General features: G+C 47.4%; 16 non-coding genes across 16 annotated transcripts; all 16 read right to left on the bottom strand.

Moving 5' to 3' along the window:
- Nucleotides 1–1,207: 1,207 nt before the first annotated feature.
- TRNAD-GUC (transfer RNA aspartic acid (anticodon GUC)) lies at nucleotides 1,208–1,279 on the bottom strand. Its single transcript has one exon. It is a non-coding gene; the product is annotated as a tRNA-Asp (tRNA).
- A 129-nt stretch (nucleotides 1,280–1,408) lies between these two features.
- Nucleotides 1,409–1,482, bottom strand: TRNAI-AAU (transfer RNA isoleucine (anticodon AAU)). Its single transcript has one exon. It is a non-coding gene; the product is annotated as a tRNA-Ile (tRNA).
- Nucleotides 1,483–5,686: 4,204 nt separating this feature from the next.
- TRNAI-AAU (transfer RNA isoleucine (anticodon AAU)) lies at nucleotides 5,687–5,760 on the bottom strand. The gene has a single exon. It is a non-coding gene; the product is annotated as a tRNA-Ile (tRNA).
- Nucleotides 5,761–6,911: 1,151 nt separating this feature from the next.
- Nucleotides 6,912–6,983, bottom strand: TRNAD-GUC (transfer RNA aspartic acid (anticodon GUC)). The gene has a single exon. It is a non-coding gene; the product is annotated as a tRNA-Asp (tRNA).
- Nucleotides 6,984–9,702: 2,719 nt separating this feature from the next.
- On the bottom strand, nucleotides 9,703–9,774 carry TRNAD-GUC (transfer RNA aspartic acid (anticodon GUC)). Its single transcript has one exon. It is a non-coding gene; the product is annotated as a tRNA-Asp (tRNA).
- Nucleotides 9,775–9,903: 129 nt separating this feature from the next.
- Nucleotides 9,904–9,977, bottom strand: TRNAI-AAU (transfer RNA isoleucine (anticodon AAU)). Its single transcript has one exon. It is a non-coding gene; the product is annotated as a tRNA-Ile (tRNA).
- A 1,210-nt stretch (nucleotides 9,978–11,187) lies between these two features.
- Nucleotides 11,188–11,259, bottom strand: TRNAD-GUC (transfer RNA aspartic acid (anticodon GUC)). Its single transcript has one exon. It is a non-coding gene; the product is annotated as a tRNA-Asp (tRNA).
- A 1,122-nt stretch (nucleotides 11,260–12,381) lies between these two features.
- Nucleotides 12,382–12,455, bottom strand: TRNAI-AAU (transfer RNA isoleucine (anticodon AAU)). Its single transcript has one exon. It is a non-coding gene; the product is annotated as a tRNA-Ile (tRNA).
- A 1,210-nt stretch (nucleotides 12,456–13,665) lies between these two features.
- Nucleotides 13,666–13,737, bottom strand: TRNAD-GUC (transfer RNA aspartic acid (anticodon GUC)). Its single transcript has one exon. It is a non-coding gene; the product is annotated as a tRNA-Asp (tRNA).
- Nucleotides 13,738–13,866: 129 nt separating this feature from the next.
- On the bottom strand, nucleotides 13,867–13,940 carry TRNAI-AAU (transfer RNA isoleucine (anticodon AAU)). Its single transcript has one exon. It is a non-coding gene; the product is annotated as a tRNA-Ile (tRNA).
- A 1,406-nt stretch (nucleotides 13,941–15,346) lies between these two features.
- TRNAI-AAU (transfer RNA isoleucine (anticodon AAU)) lies at nucleotides 15,347–15,420 on the bottom strand. The gene has a single exon. It is a non-coding gene; the product is annotated as a tRNA-Ile (tRNA).
- Nucleotides 15,421–16,630: 1,210 nt separating this feature from the next.
- TRNAD-GUC (transfer RNA aspartic acid (anticodon GUC)) lies at nucleotides 16,631–16,702 on the bottom strand. Its single transcript has one exon. It is a non-coding gene; the product is annotated as a tRNA-Asp (tRNA).
- A 129-nt stretch (nucleotides 16,703–16,831) lies between these two features.
- TRNAI-AAU (transfer RNA isoleucine (anticodon AAU)) lies at nucleotides 16,832–16,905 on the bottom strand. Its single transcript has one exon. It is a non-coding gene; the product is annotated as a tRNA-Ile (tRNA).
- A 1,411-nt stretch (nucleotides 16,906–18,316) lies between these two features.
- Nucleotides 18,317–18,390, bottom strand: TRNAI-AAU (transfer RNA isoleucine (anticodon AAU)). Its single transcript has one exon. It is a non-coding gene; the product is annotated as a tRNA-Ile (tRNA).
- A 1,210-nt stretch (nucleotides 18,391–19,600) lies between these two features.
- Nucleotides 19,601–19,672, bottom strand: TRNAD-GUC (transfer RNA aspartic acid (anticodon GUC)). Its single transcript has one exon. It is a non-coding gene; the product is annotated as a tRNA-Asp (tRNA).
- Nucleotides 19,673–19,801: 129 nt separating this feature from the next.
- On the bottom strand, nucleotides 19,802–19,875 carry TRNAI-AAU (transfer RNA isoleucine (anticodon AAU)). The gene has a single exon. It is a non-coding gene; the product is annotated as a tRNA-Ile (tRNA).
- Nucleotides 19,876–20,489: the final 614 nt, after the last annotated feature.

The following is a 20,489-nucleotide window of genomic DNA, read 5'->3' as shown; positions in this document are numbered from 1 at the left end:
TTGCGCATGTTGGCTGCCCCGGCCGACACCAGTGGGGATCTCACATGTGTCCCAGTCCTTAGAATAGGTACTGATAGCAGTGTGGAGAAAGGGAAGGGTGTCTCTTTCTCTGTCCTTGTCAGAGGCGACATCACGAGTGCTAGGGCTGACTGTGAACTGGGAACTGTATTCGAAACTTTATTCCACAAGAGAAGGAATCAGAAAGTATAGGAAATAACACGGCACCTGGAAGAGTTTGCAATCTAAAAGCCATAGGCCTTAGGCATGGGCTACACGGGGCCTTGTTGTAGCGCCAGTGATTGAGGGAAAGCTGCAGTCCGCATTTCAGCTGCAACTAACTCATGACTTTGGGCACACAGGTCCCAGGTGACGAAATCAGTCGCTGACCGTCTACTTTACAAGTTATTGACTCTGGTATATGCTGTGCTGCAAACTAATGTCAGGAATCCATTGGATAAGGCTCTGGCCGTGGGCATCTCCCGTACGGACGTTTGTTTCCCCTGGCCAATCTCAGCGGGCTCCTTTCGGCATGTGGTTTCGGCCTATTCGCTCCATGGATTGGGGATATCTACAGAGTTTTTCAGCTTAAACCTTCAGGAAACTGAGGTAGGATAAGTGTGGGTTCTCTCTGTGCAACGACTTAATGGCTTCTTTTTTTGTAGATCTCTTTTTAAAATTCCATCTTTATTTCCATGGAGTCTCTGGAGACTTAAGACTTTGGTTTCTTTCTACCTTTAAGGTTCCTTACGCTCCCTCTAGGATTTTACCTCCTTTTTCCTTCGTTTTCTAACTCATGACTTTGGGAAAAAGGGTCCCAGGTGACAAAATCAGTCGCTGAACGTCTACGTTATGCTCTGCTGCAAACTAATGTCAGGAATCCATTAAATAAGGCTCTGTCCGTGGGCATCTCCCGTACGGACGTTTGTTTCCCCTGGCCAATCTCAGCGGGCTCCTTTCGGCATGTGGTTTCGGCCTATTCGCTCCATGGATTGGGGATATCTACAGAGTTTTTCAGCTTAAACCTTCAGGAAACTGAGGTAGGATAAGTGTGGGTTCTCTCTGTGCAACGACTTAATGGCTTCTTTTTTTGTAGATCTCTTTTTAAAATTCCATCTTTATTTCCATGGAGACTCTGGAGACTCTGGAGACTTAAGACTTTGGATTCCTTTTTCCTGAGTTTTCTTTTGTGCACAAAGAAAACAATTGCCTCCCCGTCGGGGAATCGAACCCCGGTCTCCCGCGTGACAGGCGGGGATACTCACCACTATACTAACGAGGAATGGGTATGGTGCTTGCCATCACGGTAACCTGCTTAAATGAAGACAGCAGCAATTTCCACCCACCAGATCTAGGCAGTAGGGAGAAAAAGGAGTTTGAGACTGGTACGGTCAAAAAAGAGGAGACGGACTGGCCCGTACGGGGATCGAACCCGCGACCTTGGCGTTATTAGCACCACGCTCTAACCAGCTGAGCTAACCGGCCATGTTGCGCATGTTGGTTGCCCCGGCCGACACCAGTGGGGATCTCACATGTGTCCCAGTCCTTAGAATAGGTACTGATAGCAGTGTGGAGAAAGGGAAGGGTGTCTCTTTCTCTGTCCTTGTCAGAGGCGACATCACGAGTGCTAGGGCTGACTGTGAACTGGGAACTGTATTCGAAACTTTATTCCACAAGAGAAGGAATCAGAAAGTATAGGAAATAACACGGCACCTGGAAGAGTTTGCAATCTAAAAGCCATAGGCCTTAGGTATGGGCTACACGGGGCCTTGTTGTAGCGCCAGTGATTGAGGGAAAGCTGCAGTCCGCATTTCAGCTGCAACTAACTCATGACTTTGGGCACACAGGTCCCAGGTGACGAAATCAGTCGCTGACCGTCTACTTTACAAGTTATTGACTCTGGTATATGCTGTGCTGCAAACTAATGTCAGGAATCCATTGGATAAGGCTCTGGCCGTGGGCATCTCCCGTACGGACGTTTGTTTCCCCTGGCCAATCTCAGCGGGCTCCTTTCGGCATGTGGTTTCGGCCTATTCGCTCCATGGATTGGGGATATCTTCAGAGTTTTTCAGCTTAAACCTTAAGGAAACTGAGGTAGGATAAGTGTGGGTTCTCTCGGTGCAACAACCTAATGGCTTCTTTTTTTGTAGATCTCTTTTTAAATTTCCATCTTTATTTCCATGGAGTCTCTGGAGACTTAAGACTTTGGTTTCTTTCTACCTTTAAGGTTCCTTACGCTCCCTCTAGGATTTTACCTCCTTTTTCCTTAGTTTTCTAACTCATGACTTTGGGAAAAAGGGTCCCAGGTGACAAAATCAGTCGCTGAACGTCTACGTTATGCTCTGCTGCAAACTAATGTCAGGAATCCATTAAATAAGGCTCTGTCCAAGGGCATCTCCCGTACGGACGTTTGTTTCCCCTGGCCAATCTACAGAGTTTTTCAGCTTAAACCTTCAGGAAACTGAGGTAGGATAAGTGTGGGTTCTCTCTGTGCAACGACTTAATGGCTTCTTTTTTTGTAGATCTCTTTTTAAAATTCCATCTTTATTTCCATGGAGACTCTGGAGACTCTGGAGACTTAAGACTTTGGATTCCTTTTTCCTGAGTTTTCTTTGGTGCACAAAGAAAACAATTGCCTCCCCGTCGGGGAATCGAGCCCCGGTCTCCCGCGTGACAGGCGGGGATACTCACCACTATACTAACGAGGAAAGAGTATGGTGCTTGCCATCACGGTAACCTGCTTAAATGAAGACAGCAGCAATTTCCACCCACCAGATCTAGGCAGTAGGGAGAAAAAGGAGTTTGAGACTGGTACGGTCAAAAAAGAGGAGACGGACTGGCCCGTACTGGGATCGAACCCGCAACCTTGGCGTTATTAGCACCACGCTCTAACCAGCTGAGCTAACCGGCCATGTTGCGCATGTTGGCTGCCCCGGCCGACACCAGTGGGGATCTCACATGTGTCCCAGTCCTTAGAATAGGTACTGATAGCAGTGTGGAGAAAGGAAAGGGTGTCTCTTTCTCTGTCCTTGTCAGAGGCGACATCACGAGTGCTAGGGCTGACTGTGAACTGGGAACTGTATTCGAAACTTTATTCCACAAGAGAAGGAATCAGAAAGTATAGGAAATAACACGGCACCTGGAAGAGTTTGCAATCTAAAAGCCATAGGCCTTAGGCATGGGCTACACGGGGCCTTGTTGTAGCGCCAGTGATTGAGGGAAAGCTGCAGTCCGCATTTCAGCTGCAACTAACTCATGACTTTGGGCACACAGGTCCCAGGTGACGAAATCAGTCGCTGACCGTCTACTTTACAAGTTATTGACTCTGGTATATGCTGTGCTGCAAACTAATGTCAGGAATCCATTGGATAAGGCTCTGGCCGTGGGCATCTCCCGTACGGACGTTTGTTTCCCCTGGCCAATCTCAGCGGGCTCCTTTCGGCATGTGGTTTCGGCCTATTCGCTCCATGGATTGGGGATATCTACAGAGTTTTTCAGCTTAAACCTTAAGGAAACTGAGGTAGGATAAGTGTGGGTTCTCTCGGTGGAACGACTTAATGGCTTCTTTTTTTGTAGATCTCTTTTTAAATTTCCATCTTTATTTCCATGGAGTCTCTGGAGACTTAAGACTTTGGTTTCTTTCTACCTTTAAGGTTCCTTACGCTCCCTCTAGGATTTTACCTCCTTTTTCCTTAGTTTTCTAACTCATGACTTTGGGAAAAAGGGTCCCAGGTGACAAAATCAGTCGCTGAATGTCTACGTTATGCTATGCTGCAAACTAATGTCAGGAATCCATTAAATAAGGCTCTGTCCGTGGGCATCTCCCGTACGGACGTTTGTTTCCCCTGGCCAATCTACAGAGTTTTTCAGCTTAAACCTTCAGGAAACTGAGGTAGGATAAGTGTGGGTCCTCTCTGTGCAACGACTTAATGGCTTCTTTTTTTGTAGATCTCTTTTTAAAATTCCATCTTTATTTCCATGGAGACTCTGGAGACTCTGGAGACTTAAGACTTTGGATTCCTTTTTCCTGAGTTTTCTTTGGTGCACAAAGAAAACAATTGCCTCCCCGTCGGGGAATCGAACCCCGGTCTCCCGCGTGACAGGCGGGGATACTCACCACTATACTAAGGAGGAATGGGTATGGTGCTTGCCATCACGGTAACCTGCTTAAATGAAGACAGCAGCAATTTCCACCCATCAGATCTAGGCAGTAGGGAGAAAAAGGAGTTTGAGACTGGTACGGTCAAAAAAGAGCAGACGGACTGGCCCGTACGGGGATCGAACCCGCGACCTTGGCGTTATTAGCACCACGCTCTAACCAGCTGAGCTGACCGGCCATGTTGCGCATGTCGGCTGCCCCGGCCGACACCAGTGGGGATCTCACATGTGTCCCAGTCCTTAGAATAGGTACTGATAGCAGTGTGGAGAAAGGGAAGGGTGTCTCTTTCTCTGTCCTTGTCAGAGGCGACATCACGAGTGCTAGGGCTGACTGTGAACTGGGAACTGTATTCGAAACTTTATTCCACAAGAGAAGGAATCAGAAAATATAGGAAATAACACGGCACCTGGAAGAGTTTGCAATCTAAAAGCCATAGGCCTTAGGCATGGGCTACACGGGGCCTTGTTGTAGCGCCAGTGATTGAGGGAAAGCTGCAGTCCGCATTTCAGCTGCAACTAACTCATGACTTTGGGCACACAGGTCCCAGGTGACGAAATCAGTCGCTGACCGTCTACTTTACAAGTTATTGACTCTGGTATATGCTGTGCTGCAAACTAATGTCAGGAATCCATTGGATAAGGCTCTGGCCGTGGGCATCTCCCGTACGGACGTTTGTTTCCCCTGGCCAATCTCAGCGGGCTCCTTTCGGCATGTGGTTTCGGCCTATTCGCTCCATGGATTGGGGATATCTACAGAGTTTTTCAGCTTAAACCTTAAGGAAACTGAGGTAGGATAAGTGTGGGTTCTCTCGGTGCAACAACCTAATGGCTTCTTTTTTTGTAGATCTCTTTTTAAATTTCCATCTTTATTTCCATGGAGTCTCTGGAGACTTAAGACTTTGTTTTTTTTCTACCTTTAAGGTTCCTTACGCTCCCTCTAGGATTTTACCTCCTTTTTCCTTAGTTTTCTAACTCATGACTTTGGGAAAAAGGGTCCCAGGTGACAAAATCAGTCGCTGAACGTCTACGTTATGCTATGCTGCAAACTAATGTCAGGAATCCATTAAATAAGGCTCTGTCCGTGGGCATCTCCCGTACGGACATTTGTTTCCCCTGGCCAATCTACAGAGTTTTTCAGCTTAAACCTTCAGGAAACTGAGGTAGGATAAGTGTGGGTTCTCTCTGTGCAACGACTTAATGGCTTCTTTTTTTGTAGATCTCTTTTTAAAATTCCATCTTTATTTCCATGGAGACTCTGGAGACTCTGGAGACTTAAGACTTTGGATTCCTTTTTCCTGAGTTTTCTTTGGTGCACAAAGAAAACAATTGCCTCCCCGTCGGGGAATCGAACCCCGGTCTCCCGCGTGACAGGTGGGGATACTCACCACTATACTAACGAGGAAAGAGTATGGTGCTTGCCATCACGGTAACCTGCTTAAATGAAGACAGCAGCAATTTCCACCCACCAGATCTAGGCAGTAGGGAGAAAAAGGAGTTTGAGACTGGTACGGTCAAAAAAGAGGAGACGGACTGGCCCGTACGGGGATCGAACCCGCGACCTTGGCGTTATTAGCACCACGCTCTAACCAGCTGAGCTAACCAGCCATGTTGCGCATGTTGGCTGCCCCGGCCGACACCAGTGGGGATCTCACATGTGTCCCAGTCCTTAGAATAGGTACTGATAGCAGTGTGGAGAAAGGGAAGGGTGTCTCTTTCTCTGTCCTTGTCAGAGGCGACATCACGAGTGCTAGGGCTGACTGTGAACTGGGAACTGTATTCAAAACTTTATTCCACAAGAGAAGGAATCAGAAAGTATAGGAAATAACACGGCACCTGGAAGAGTTTGCAATCTAAAAGCCATAGGCCTTAGGCATGGGCTACACGGGGCCTTGTTGTAGCGCCAGTGATTGAGAGAAAGCTGCAGTCCGCATTTCAGCTGCAACTAACTCATGACTTTGGGCAAACGGGTCCCAGGTGACGAAATCAGTCGCTGACCGTCTACTTTACAAGTTATTGACTCTGGTATATGCTGTGCTGCAAACTAATGTCAGGAATCCATTGGATAAGGCTCTGGCCGTGGGCATCTCCCGTACGGACGTTTGTTTCCCCTGGCCAATCTCAGCGGGCTCCTTTCGGCATGTGGTTTCGGCCTATTCGCTCCATGGATTGGGGATATCTACAGAGTTTTTCAGCTTAAACCTTAAGGAAACTGAGGTAGGATAAGTGTGGGTTCTCTCGGTGCAACAACCTAATGGCTTCTTTTTTTGTAGATCTCTTTTTAAATTTCCATCTTTATTTCCATGGAGTCTCTGGAGACTTAAGACTTTGGTTTTTTTCTACCTTTAAGGTTCCTTACGCTCCCTCTAGGATTTTACCTCCTTTTTCCTTAGTTTTCTAACTCATGACTTTGGGAAAAAGGGTCCCAGGTGACAAAATCAGTCGCTGAACGTCTACGTTATGCTATGCTGCAAACTAATGTCAGGAATCCATTAAATAAGGCTCTGTCCGTGGGCATCTCCCGTACGGACATTTGTTTCCCCTGGCCAATCTACAGAGTTTTTCAGCTTAAACCTTCAGGAAACTGAGGTAGGATAAGTGTGGGTTCTCTCTGTGCAACGACTTAATGGCTTCTTTTTTTGTAGATCTCTTTTTAAAATTCCATCTTTATTTCCATGGAGACTCTGGAGACTCTGGAGACTTAAGACTTTGGATTCCTTTTTCCTGAGTTTTCTTTGGTGCACAAAGAAAACAATTGCCTCCCCGTCGGGGAATCGAACCCCGGTCTCCCGCGTGACAGGCGGGGATACTCACCACTATACTAACGAGGAATGGGTACGGTGCTTGTCATCACGGTAACCTGCTTAAATGAAGACAGCAGCAATTTCCACCCACCAGATCTAGGCAGTAGGGAGAAAAAGGAGTTTGAGACTGGTACGGTCAAAAAAGAGGAGACGGACTGGCCCGTACGGGGATCGAACCCGCAACCTTGGCGTTATTAGCACCACGCTCTAACCAGCTGAGCTAACCGGCCATGTTGCGCATGTCGGCTGCCCCGGCCGACACCAGTGGGGATCTCACATGTGTCCCAGTCCTTAGAATAGGTACTGATAGCAGTACCTATAGGTACTTAAACCTTAAGGAAACTGAGGTAGGATAAGTGTGGGTTCTCTCGGTGCAACGACTTAATGGCTTCTTTTTTTGTAGATCTCTTTTTAAATTTCCATCTTTATTTCCATGGAGTCTCTGGAGACTTAAGACTTTGGTTTCTTTCTACCTTTAAGGTTCCTGACGCTCTCTCTAGGATTTTACCTCCTTTTTCCTTAGTTTTCTAACTCATGACTTTGGGAAAACGGGTCCCAGGTGACAAAATCAGTCGCTGAACGTCTACGTTATGCTCTGCTGCAAACTAATGTCAGGAATCCATTAAATAAGGCTCTGTCCGTGGGCATCTCGCGTACGGACGTTTGTTTCCCCTGGCCAATCTCAGCGGGCTCCTTTCGGCATGTGGTTTCGGCCTATTCGCTCCATGGATTGGGGATATCTACAGAGTTTTTCAGCTTAAACCTTCACTAAACTGAGGTAGGATAAGTGTGGGTTCTCTCGGTGGAACGACTTAATGGCTTCTTTTTTTGTAGATCTCTTTTTAAATTTCCATCTTTATTTCCATGGAGTCTCTGGAGACTTAAGACTTTGGTTTCTTTCTACCTTTAAGGTTCCTTACGCTCCCTCTAGGATTTTACCTCCTTTTTCCTTAGTTTTCTAACTCATGACTTTGGGAAAAAGGGTCCCAGGTGACAAAATCAGTCGCTGAATGTCTACGTTATGCTATGCTGCAAACTAATGTCAGGAATCCATTAAATAAGGCTCTGTCCGTGGGCATCTCCCGTACGGACGTTTGTTTCCCCTGGCCAATCTACAGAGTTTTTCAGCTTAAACCTTCAGGAAACTGAGGTAGGATAAGTGTGGGTCCTCTCTGTGCAACGACTTAATGGCTTCTTTTTTTGTAGATCTCTTTTTAAAATTCCATCTTTATTTCCATGGAGACTCTGGAGACTCTGGAGACTTAAGACTTTGGATTCCTTTTTCCTGAGTTTTCTTTGGTGCACAAAGAAAACAATTGCCTCCCCGTCGGGGAATCGAACCCCGGTCTCCCGCGTGACAGGCGGGGATACTCACCACTATACTAAGGAGGAATGGGTATGGTGCTTGCCATCACGGTAACCTGCTTAAATGAAGACAGCAGCAATTTCCACCCACCAGATCTAGGCAGTAGGGAGAAAAAGGAGTTTGAGACTGGTACGGTCAAAAAAGAGGAGACGGACTGGCCCGTACGGGGATCGAACCCGCGACCTTGGCGTTATTAGCACCACGCTCTAACCAGCTGAGCTGACCGGCCATGTTGCGCATGTCGGCTGCCCCGGCCGACACCAGTGGGGATCTCACATGTGTCCCAGTCCTTAGAATAGGTACTGATAGCAGTGTGGAGAAAGGGAAGGGTGTCTCTTTCTCTGTCCTTGTCAGAGGCGACATCAGGAGTGCTAGGGCTGACTGTGAACTGGGAACTGTATTCGAAACTTTATTCCACAAGAGAAGGAATCAGAAAGTATAGGAAATAACACGGCACCTGGAAGAGTTTGCAATCTAAAAGCCATAGGCCTTAGGCATGGGCTACACGGGGCCTTGTTGTAGCGCCAGTGATTGAGGGAAAGCTGCAGTCCGCATTTCAGCTGCAACTAACTCATGACTTTGGGCACACAGGTCCCAGGTGACGAAATCAGTCGCTGACCGTCTACTTTACAAGTTATTGACTCTGGTATATGCTGTGCTGCAAACTAATGTCAGGAATCCATTGGATAAGGCTCTGGCCGTGGGCATCTCCCGTACGGACGTTTGTTTCCCCTGGCCAATCTCAGCGGGCTCTTTTCGGCATGTGGTTTCGGCCTATTCGCTCCATGGATTGGGGATATCTACAGAGTTTTTCAGCTTAAACCTTAAGGAAACTGAGGTAGGATAAGTGTGGGTTCTCTCGGTGCAACAACCTAATGGCTTCTTTTTTTGTAGATCTCTTTTTAAATTTCCATCTTTATTTCCATGGAGTCTCTGGAGACTTAAGACTTTGGTTTTTTTCTACCTTTAAGGTTCCTTACGCTCCCTCTAGGATTTTACCTCCTTTTTCCTTAGTTTTCTAACTCATGACTTTGGGAAAAAGGGTCCCAGGTGACAAAATCAGTCGCTGAACGTCTACGTTATGCTATGCTGCAAACTAATGTCAGGAATCCATTAAATAAGGCTCTGTCCGTGGGCATCTCCCGTACGGACATTTGTTTCCCCTGGCCAATCTACAGAGTTTTTCAGCTTAAACCTTCAGGAAACTGAGGTAGGATAAGTGTGGGTTCTCTCTGTGCAACGACTTAATGGCTTCTTTTTTTGTAGATCTCTTTTTAAAATTCCATCTTTATTTCCATGGAGACTCTGGAGACTCTGGAGACTTAAGACTTTGGATTCCTTTTTCCTGAGTTTTCTTTGGTGCACAAAGAAAACAATTGCCTCCCCGTCGGGGAATCGAACCCCGGTCTCCCGCGTGACAGGCGGGGATACTCACCACTATACTAACGAGGAAAGAGTATGGTGCTTGCCATCACGGTAACCTGCTTAAATGAAGACAGCAGCAATTTCCACCCACCAGATCTAGGCAGTAGGGAGAAAAAGGAGTTTGAGACTGGTACGGTCAAAAAAGAGGAGACGGACTGGCCCATACGGGGATCGAACCCGCGACCTTGGCGTTATTAGCACCACGCTCTAACCAGCTGAGCTAACCGGCCATGTTGCGCATGTTGGCTGCCCCGGCCGACACCAGTGGGGATCTCACATGTGTCCCAGTCCTTAGAATAGGTACTGATAGCAGTGTGGAGAAAGGGAAGGGTGTCTCTTTCTCTGTCCTTGTCAGAGGCGACATCACGAGTGCTAGGGCTGACTGTGAACTGGGAACTGTATTCGAAACTTTATTCCACAAGAGAAGGAATCAGAAAGTATAGGAAATAACACGGCACCTGGAAGAGTTTGCAATCTAAAAGCCATAGGCCTTAGGCATGGGCTACACGGGGCCTTGTTGTAGCGCCAGTGATTGAGAGAGAGCTGCAGTCCGCATTTCAGCTGCAACTAACTCATGACTTTGGGCAAACGGGTCCCAGGTGACGAAATCAGTCGCTGACTGTCTACTTTACAAGTTATTGACTCTGGTATATGCTGTGCTGCAAACTAATGTCAGGAATCCATTGGATAAGGCTCTGGCCGTGGGCATCTCCCGTACGGACGTTTGTTTCCCCTGGCCAATCTCAGCGGGCTCCTTTCGGCATGTGGTTTCGGCCTATTCGCTCCATGGATTGGGGATATCTACAGAGTTTTTCAGCTTAAACCTTTAGGAAACTGAGGTAGGATAAGTGTGGGTTCTCTCGGTTCAACAACTTAATGGCTTCTTTTTTTGTAGATCTCTTTTTAAATTTCCATCTTTATTTCCATGGAGTCTCTGGAGACTTAAGACTTTGGTTTCTTTCTACCTTTAAGGTTCCTTACGCTCCCTCTAGGATTTTACCTCCTTTTTCCTTAGTTTTCTAACTCATGACTTTGGGAAAAAGGGTCCCAGGTGACAAAATCAGTCGCTGAACGTCTACGTTATGCTCTGCTGCAAACTAATGTCAGGAATCCATTAAATAAAGCTCTGTCCGTGGGCATCTCCCGTACGGACGTTTGTTTCCCCTGGCCAATCTCAGCGGGCTCCTTTCGGCATGTGGTTTCGGCCTATTCGCTCCATGGATTGGGGATATCTACAGAGTTTTTCAGCTTAAACCTTCAGGAAACTGAGGTAGGATAAGTGTGGGTTCTCTCTGTGCAACGACTTAATGGCTTCTTTTTTTGTAGATCTCTTCTTAAAATTCCATCTTTATTTCCATGGAGTCTCTGGAGACTCTGGAGACTTAAGACTTTGGATTCCTTTTTCCTGAGTTTTCTTTGGTGCACAAAGAAAACAATTGCCTCCCCGTCGGGGAATCGAACCCCGGTCTCCCGCGTGACAGGCGGGGATACTCACCACTATACTAACGAGGAATGGGTATGGTGCTTGCCATCACGGTAACCTGCTTAAATGAAGACAGCAGCAATTTCCACCCACCAGATCTAGGCAGTAGGGAGAAAAAGGAGTTTGAGACTGGTACGGTCAAAAAAGAGGAGACGGACTGGCCCGTACGGGGATCGAACCCGTGACCTTGGCGTTATTAGCACCACGCTCTAACCTGCTGAGCTAACCGGCCATGTTGTGCATGTCGGCTGCCCCGGCCGACACCAGTGGGGATCTCACATGTGTCCCAGTCCTTAGAATAGGTACTGATAGCAGTACCTATAGGTACTTAAACCTTAAGGAAACTGAGGTAGGATAAGTGTGGGTTCTCTCGGTGCAACGACTTAATGGCTTCTTTTTTTGTAGATCTCTTTTTAAATTTCCATCTTTATTTCCATGGAGTCTCTGGAGACTTAAGACTTTGGTTTCTTTCTACCTTTAAGGTTCCTGACGCTCTCTCTAGGATTTTACCTCCTTTTTCCTTAGTTTTCTAACTCATGACTTTGGGAAAACGGGTCCCAGGTGACAAAATCAGTCGCTGAACGTCTACGTTATGCTCTGCTGCAAACTAATGTCAGGAATCCATTAAATAAGGCTCTGTCCGTGGGCATCTCCCGTACGGACGTTTGTTTCCCCTGGCCAATCTCAGCGGGCTCCTTTCGGCATGTGGTTTCGGCCTATTCGCTCCATGGATTGGGGATATCTACAGAGTTTTTCAGCTTAAACCTTCAGGAAACTGAGGTAGGATAAGTGTGGGTTCTCTCTGTGCAACGACTTAATGGCTTCTTTTTTTGTAGATCTCTTTTTAAAATTCCATCTTTATTTCCATGGAGACTCTGGAGACTCTGGAGACTTAAGACTTTGGATTCCTTTTTCCTGAGTTTTCTTTGGTGCACAAAGAAAACAATTGCCCCCCCGTCGGGGAATCGAACCCCGGTCTCCCGCGTGACAGGCGGGGATACTCACCACTATACTAACGAGGAATGGGTATGGTGCTTGCCATCACGGTAACCTGCTTAAATGAAGACAGCAGCAATTTCCACCCGCCAGATCTAGGCAGTAGGGAGAAAAAGGAGTTTGAGACTGGTACGGTCAAAAAAGAGGAGACGGACTGGCCCGTACGGGGATCGAACCCGCGACCTTGGCGTTATTAGCACCACGCTCTAACCAGCTGAGCTAACCGGCCATGTTGCGCATGTCGGCTGCCCCGGCCGACACCAGTGGGGATCTCACATGTGTCCCAGTCCTTAGAATAGGTACTGATAGCAGTGTGGAGAAAGGGAAGGGTGTCTCTTTCTCTGTCCTTGTCAGAGGCGACATCACGAGTGCTAGGGCTGACTGTGAACTGGGAACTGTATTCGAAACTTTATTCCACAAGAGAAGGAATCAGAAAGTATAGGAAATAACACGGCACCTGGAAGAGTTTGCAATCTAAAAGCCATAGGCCTTAGGCATGGGCTACACGGGGCCTTGTTGTAGCGACAGTGATTGAGGGAAAGCTGCAGTCCGCATTTCAGCTGCAACTAACTCATGACTTTGGGCAAACGGGTCCCAGGTGACGAAATCAGTCGCTGACCGTCTACTTTACAAGTTATTGACTCTGGTATATGCTGTGCTGCAAACTAATGTCAGGAATCCATTGGATAAGGCTCTGGCCGTGGGCATCTCCCATACGGACGTTTGTTTCCCCTGGCCAATCTCAGCGGGCTCTATTCAGCATGTGGTTTCGGCCTATTCGCTCCATGGATTGGGGATATCTACAGAGTTTTTCAGCTTAAACCTTAAGGAAACTGAGGTAGGATAAGTGTGGGTTCTCTCGGTGCAACAACCTAATGGCTTCTTTTTTTGTAAATCTCTTTTTAAATTTCCATCTTTATTTCCATGGAGTCTCTGGAGACTTAAGACTTTGGTTTCTTTCTACCTTTAAGGTTCCTTACGCTCCCTCTAGGATTTTACCTCCTTTTTCCTTAGTTTTCTAACTCATGACTTTGGGAAAAAGGGTCCCAGGTGACAAAATCAGTCGCTGAACGTCTACGTTATGCTCTGCTGCAAACTAATGTCAGGAATCCATTAAATAAGGCTCTGTCCGTTGGCATCTCCCGTACGGACGTTTGTTTCCCCTGGCCAATCTCAGCGGGCTCTTTTCGGCATGTGGTTTCGGCCTATTCGCTCCATGGATTGGGGATATCTACAGAGTTTTTCAGCTTAAACCTTCAGGAAACTGAGGTAGGATAAGTGTGGGTTCTCTCTGTGCAACGACTTAATGGCTTCTTTTTTTGTAGATCTCTTTTTAAAATTCCATCTTTATTTCCATTGAGACTCTGGAGACTCTGGAGACTTAAGACTTTGGATTCCTTTTTCCTGAGTTTTCTTTGGTGCACAAAGAAAACAATTGCCTCCCCGTCGGGGAATCGAACCCCGGTCTCCCGCGTGACAGGCGGGGATACTCACCACTATACTAACGAGGAATGGGTATGGTGCTTGCCATCACGGTAACCTGCTTAAATGAAGACAGCAGCAATTTCCACCCACCAGATCTAGGCAGTAGGGAGAAAAAGGAGTTTGAGACTGGTACGGTCAAAAAAGAGGAGACGGACTGGCCCGTACGGGGATCGAACCCGCGACCTTGGCGTTATTAGCACCACGCTCTAACCAGCTGAGCTAACCGGCCATGTTGCGCATGTCGGCTGCCCCGGCCGACACCAGTGGGGATCTCACATGTGTCCCAGTCCTTAGAATAGGTACTGATAGCAGTGTGGAGAAAGGGAAGGGTGTCTCTTTCTCTGTCCTTGTCAGAGGCGACATCACGAGTGCTAGGGCTGACTGTGAACTGGGAACTGTTTTCGAAACTTTATTCCACAAGAGAAGGAATCAGAAAGTATAGGAAATAACACGGCATCTGGAAGAGTTTGCAATCTAAAAGCCATAGGCCTTAGGCATGGGCTACACGGGGCCTTGTTGTAGCGCCAGTGATTGAGGGAAAGCTGCAGTCCGCATTTCAGCTGCAACTAACTCATGACTTTGGGCAAACGGGTCCCAGGTGACGAAATCAGTCGCTGACCGTCTACTTTACAAGTTATTGACTCTGGTATATGCTGTGCTGCAAACTAATTTCAGGAATCCATTGGATAAGGCTCTGGCCGTGGGCATCTCCCGTACGGACGTTTGTTTCCCCTGGCCAATCTCAGCGGGCTCCTTTCGGCATGTGGTTTCGGCCTATTCGCTCCATGGATTGGGGATATCTACAGAGTTTTTCAGCTTAAACCTTAAGGAAACTGAGGTAGGATAAGTGTGGGTTCTCTCGGTGCAACAACTTAATAGCTTCTTTTTTTGTAGATCTCTTTTTAAATTTCAATCTTTATTTCCATGGAGTCTCTGGAGACTTAAGACTTTGGTTTCTTTCTACCTTTAAGGTTCCTTACGCTCCCTCTAGGATTTTACCTCCTTTTTCCTTAGTTTTCTAACTCATGACTTTGGGAAAAAGGGTCCCAGGTGACAAAATCAGTCGCTGAACGTCTACGTTATGCTCTGCTGCAAACTAATGTCAGGAATCCATTAAATAAGGCTCTGTCCGTGGGCATCTCCCGTACGGACGTTTGTTTCCCCTGGCCAATCTCAGCGGGCTCCCTTCGGCATGTGGTTTCGGCCTATTCGCTCCATGGATTGGGGATATCTACAGAGTTTTTCAGCTTAAGCCTTCAGGAAACTGAGGTAGGATAAGTGTGGGTTCTCTCTGTGCAACGACTTAATGGCTTCTTTTTTTGTAGATCTCTTTTTAAAATTCCATCTTTATTTCCATGGAGACTCTGGAGACTCTGGAGACTTAACACTTTGGATTCCTTTTTCCTGAGTTTTCTTTGGTGCACAAAGAAAACAATTGCCTCCCCGTCAGGGAATCGAACCCCAGTCTCCCGCGTGACAGGCGGGGATACTCACCACTATACTAACAAGGGTATGGTGCTTGCCATCACGGTAACCTGCTTAAATGAAGACAGCAGCAATTTCCACCCACCAGATCTAGGCAGTAGGGAGAAAAAGGAGTTTGAGACTGGTACGGTCAAAAAAGAGGAGACGGACTGGCCCGTACGGGGATCGAACCCGCGACCTTGGCGTTATTAGCACCACGCTCTAACCAGCTGAGCTAACCGGCCATGTTGCGCATGTCGGCTGCCCCGGCCGACACCAGTGGGGATCTCACATGTGTCCCAGTCCTTAGAATAGGTACTGATAGCAGTGTGGAGAAAGGGAAGGGTGTCTCTTTCTCTGTCCTTGTCAGAGGCGACATCACGAGTGCTAGGGCTGACTGTGAACTGGGAACTGTATTCGAAACTTTATTCCACAAGAGAAGGAATCAGAAAGTATAGGAAATAACACGGCACCTGGAAGAGTTTGCAATCTAAAAGCCATAGGCCTTAGGCATGGGCTACACGGGGCCTTGTTGTAGCGACAGTGATTGAGGGAAAGCTGCAGTCCGCATTTCAGCTGCAACTAACTCATGACTTTGGGCAAACGGGTCCCAGGTGACGAAATCAGTCGCTGACCGTCTACTTTACAAGTTATTGACTCTGGTATATGCTGTGCTGCAAACTAATGTCAGTTATCCATTGGATAAGGCTCTGGCCGTGGGCATCTCCCGTACGGACGTTTGTTTCCCCTGGCCAATCTCAGCGGGCTCCTTTCGGCATGTGGTTTCGGCCTATTCGCTCCATGGATTGGGGATATCTACAGAGTTTTTCAGCTTAAACCTTAAGGAAACTGAGGTAGGATAAGTGTGGGTTCTCTCGGTGCAACGACTTAATGGCTTCTTTTTTTGTAGATCTCTTTTTAAATTTCCATCTTTATTTCCATGGAGTCTCTGGAGACTTAAGACTTTGGTTTCTTTCTACCTTTAAGGTTCCTGACGCTCTCTCTAGGATTTTACCTCCTTTTTCCTTAGTTTTCTAACTCATGACTTTGGGAAAACGGGTCCCAGGTGACAAAATCAGTCGCTGAACGTCTACGTTATGCTCTGCTGCAAACTAATGTCAGGAATCCATTAAATAAGGCTCTGTCCGTGGGCATCTCCCGTACGGACGTTTGTTTCCCCTGGCCAATCTCAGCGGGCTCCTTTCGGCATGTGGTTTCGGCCTATTCGCTCCATGGATTGGGGATATCTACAGAGTTTTTCAGCTTAAACCTTCAGGAAACTGAGGTAGGATAAGTGTGGGTTCTCTCTGTGCAACGACTTAATGGCTTCTTTTTTTGTAGATCTCTTTTTAAAATTCCATCTTTATTTCCATGGAGACTCTGGAGACTCTGGAGACTTAAGACTTTGGATTCCTTTTTCCTGAGTTTTCTTTGGTGCACAAAGAAAACAATTGCCTCCCCGTCGGGGAATCGAACCCCGGTCTCCCGCGTGACAGGCGGGGATACTCACCACTATACTAACGAGGAATGGGTATGGTGCTTGCCATCACGGTAACCTGCTTAAATGAAGACAGCAGCAATTTCCACCCACCAGATCTAGGCAGTAGGGAGAAAAAGGAGTTTGAGACTGGTACGGTCAAAAAAGAGGAGACGGACTGGCCCGTACGGGGATCGAACCCGCGACCTTGGCGTTATTAGCACCACGCTCTAACCAGCTGAGCTAACCGGCCATGTTGCGCATGTCGGCTGCCCCGGCCGACACCAGTGGGGATCTCACATGTGTCCCAGTCCTTAGAATAGGTATTGATAGCAGTGTGGAGAAAGGGAAGGGTGTCTCTTTCTCTGTCCTTGTCAGAGGCGACATCACGAGTGCTAGGGCTGACTGTGAACTGGGAACTGTATTCGAAACTTTATTCCACAAGAGAAGGAATCAGAAAGTATAGGAAATAACACGGCACCTGGAAGAGTTTGCAATCTAAAAGCCATAGGCCTTAGGCATGGGCTACACGGGGCCTTGTTGTAGCGCCAGTGATTGAGGGAAAGCTGCAGTCCGCATTTCAGCTGCAACTAACTCATGACTTTGGGCAAACGGGTCCCAGGTGACGAAATCAGTCGCTGACCGTCTACTTTACAAGTTATTGACTCTGGTATATGCTGTGCTGCAAACTAATGTCAGGAATCCATTGGATAAGGCTCTGGCCGTGGGCATCTCCCGTACGGACGTTTGTTTCCCCTGGCCAATCTCAGTGGGCTCCTTTCGTCATGTGGTTTCGGCCTATTCGCTCCATGGATTGGGGATATCTACAGAGTTTTTCAGCTTAAACCTTAAGGAAACTGAGGTAGGATAAGTGTGGGTTCTCTCGGTGCAACAACTTAATGGCTTCTTTTTTTGTAGATCTCTTTTTAAATTTCCATCTTTATTTCTATGGAGTCTCTGGAGACTTAAGACTTTGGTTTCTTTCTACCTTTAAGGTTCCTTACGCTCCCTCTAGGATTTTACCTCCTTTTTCCTTAGTTTTCTAACTCATGACTTTGGGAAAAAGGGTCCCAGGTGACAAAATCAGTCGCTGAACGTCTACGTTATGCTCTGCTGCAAACTAATGTCAGGAATCCATTAAATAAGGCTCTGTCCGTGGGCATCTCCCGTACGGACGTTTGTTTCCCCTGGCCAATCTCAGCGGGCTCCTTTCGGCATGTGGTTTCGGCCTATTCGCTCCATGGATTGGGGATATCTACAGAGTTTTTCAGCTTAAACCTTCAGGAAACTGAGGTAGGATAAGTGTGGGTTCTCTCTGTGCAACGACTTAATGGCTTCTTTTTTTGTAGATCTCTTCTTAAAATTCCATCTTTATTTCCATGGAGTCTCTGGAGACTCTGGAGACTTAAGACTTTGGATTCCTTTTTCCTGAGTTTTCTTTGGGGCACAAAGAAAACAATTGCCTCCCCGTCGGGGAATAGAACCCCGGTCTCCCGCGTGACAGGCGGGGATACTCACCACTATACTAACGAGGAATGGGTATGGTGCTTTCCATCACGGTAACCTGCTTAAATGAAGACAGCAGCAATTTCCACCCACCAGATCTAGGCAGTAGAGAGAAAAAGGAGTTTGAGACTGGTACGGTCAAAAAAGAGGAGACGGACTGGCCCGTACGGGGATCGAACCCGCGACCTTGGCGTTATTAGCACCACGCTCTAACCAGCTGAGCTAACCGGCCATGTTGCGCATGTCGGCTGCCCCGGCCGACACCAGTGGGGATCTCACATGTGTCCCAGTCCTTAGAATAGGTACTGATAGCAGTGTGGAGAAAGGGAAGGGTGTCTCTTTCTCTGTCCTTATCAGAGGCGACATCACGAGTGCTAGGGCTGACTGTGAACTGGGAACTGTATTCGAAACTTTATTCCACAAGAGAAGGAATCAGAAAGTATAGGAAATAACACGGCACCTGGAAGAGTTTGCAATCTAAAAGCCATAGGCCTTAGGCATGGGCTACACGGGGCCTTGTTGTAGCGCCAGTGATTGAGGGAAAGCTGCAGTCCGCATTTCAGCTGCAACTAACTCATGACTTTGGGCAAACGGGTCCCAGGTGACGAAATCAGTCGCTGACCGTCTACTTTACAAGTTATTGACTCTGGTATATGCTATGCTGCAAACTAATGTCAGGAATCCATTGCATAAGGCTCTGGCCGTGGGCATCTCCCGTACGGACGTTTGTTTCCCCTGGCCAATCTCAGCGGGCTCCTTTCGGCATGTGGTTTCGGCCTATTCGCTCCATGGATTGGGGATATCTACAGAGTTTTTCAGCTTAAACCTTAAGGAAACTGAGGTAGGATAAGTGTGGGTTCTCTCGGTGCAACGACTTAATGGCTTCTTTTTTTGTAGATCTCTTTTTAAATTTCCATCTTTATTTCCATGGAGTCTCTGGAGACTTAAGACTTTGGTTTCTTTCTACCTTTAAGGTTCCTGACGCTCTCTCTAGGATTTTACCTCCTTTTTCCTTAGTTTTCTAACTCATGACTTTGGGAAAACGGGTCCCAGGTGACAAAATCAGTCGCTGAACGTCTACGTTATGCTCTGCTGCAAACTAATGTCAGGAATCCATTAAATAAGGCTCTGTCCGTGGGCATCTCCCGTACGGACGTTTGTTTCCCCTGGCCAATCTCAGCGGGCTCCTTTCGGCATGTGGTTTCGGCCTATTCGCTCCATGGATTGGGGATATCTACAGAGTTTTTCAGCTTAAACCTTCAGGAAACTGAGGTAGGATAAGTGTGGGTTCTCTCTGTGCAACGACTTAATGGCTTCTTTTTTTGTAGATCTCTTTTTAAAATTCCATCTTTATTTCCATGGAGACTCTGGAGACTCTGGAGACTTAAGACTTTGGATTCCTTTTTCCTGAGTTTTCTTTGGTGCACAAAGAAAACAATTGCCTCCCCGTCGGGGAATCGAACCCCGGTCTCCCGCGTGACAGGCGGGGATACTCACCACTATACTAACGAGGAATGGGTATGGTGCTTGCCATCACGGTAACCTGCTTAAATGAAGACAGCAGCAATTTCCACCCGCCAGATCTAGGCAGTAGGGAGAAAAAGGAGTTTGAGACTGGTACGGTCAAAAAAGAGGAGACGGACTGGCCCGTACGGGGATCGAACCCGCGACCTTGGCGTTATTAGCACCACGCTCTAACCAGCTGAGCTAACCGGCCATGTTGCGCATGTCGGCTGCCCCGGCCGACACCAGTGGGGATCTCACATGTGTCCCAGTCCTTAGAATAGGTACTGATAGCAGTGTGGAGAAAGGGAAGGGTGTCTCTTTCTCTGTCCTTGTCAGAGGCGACATCACGAGTGCTAGGGCTGACTGTGAACTGGGAACTGTATTCGAAACTTTATTCCACAAGAGAAGGAATCAGAAAGTATAGGAAATAACACGGCACCTGGAAGAGTTTGCAATCTAAAAGCCATAGGCCTTAGGCATGGGCTACACGGGGCCTTGTTGTAGCGCCAGTGATTGAGGGAAAGCTGCAGTCCGCATTTCAGCTGCAACTAACTCATGACTTTGGGCACACAGGTCCCAGGTGACGAAATCAGTCGCTGACCGTCTACTTTACAAGTTATTGACTCTGGTATATGCTGTGCTGCAAACTAATGTCAGGAATCCATTGGATAAGGCTCTGGCCGTGGGCATCTCCCGTACGGACGTTTGTTTCCCCTGGCCAATCTCAGCGGGCTCCTTTCGGCATGTGGTTTCGGCCTATTCGCTCCATGGATTGGGGATATCTACAGAGTTTTTCAGCTTAAACCTTAAGGAAACTGAGGTAGG

The sequence above is a fragment of the Hyla sarda genome, chromosome 4, assembly GCF_029499605.1.
Source record: "Hyla sarda isolate aHylSar1 chromosome 4, aHylSar1.hap1, whole genome shotgun sequence".
NCBI classification, from domain to species: Eukaryota; Metazoa; Chordata; class Amphibia; order Anura; family Hylidae; genus Hyla; species Hyla sarda.
The sequence above is the reverse complement of the archived record's forward strand: the minus strand, read 5'-3'. Positions and strand labels throughout refer to the sequence as shown.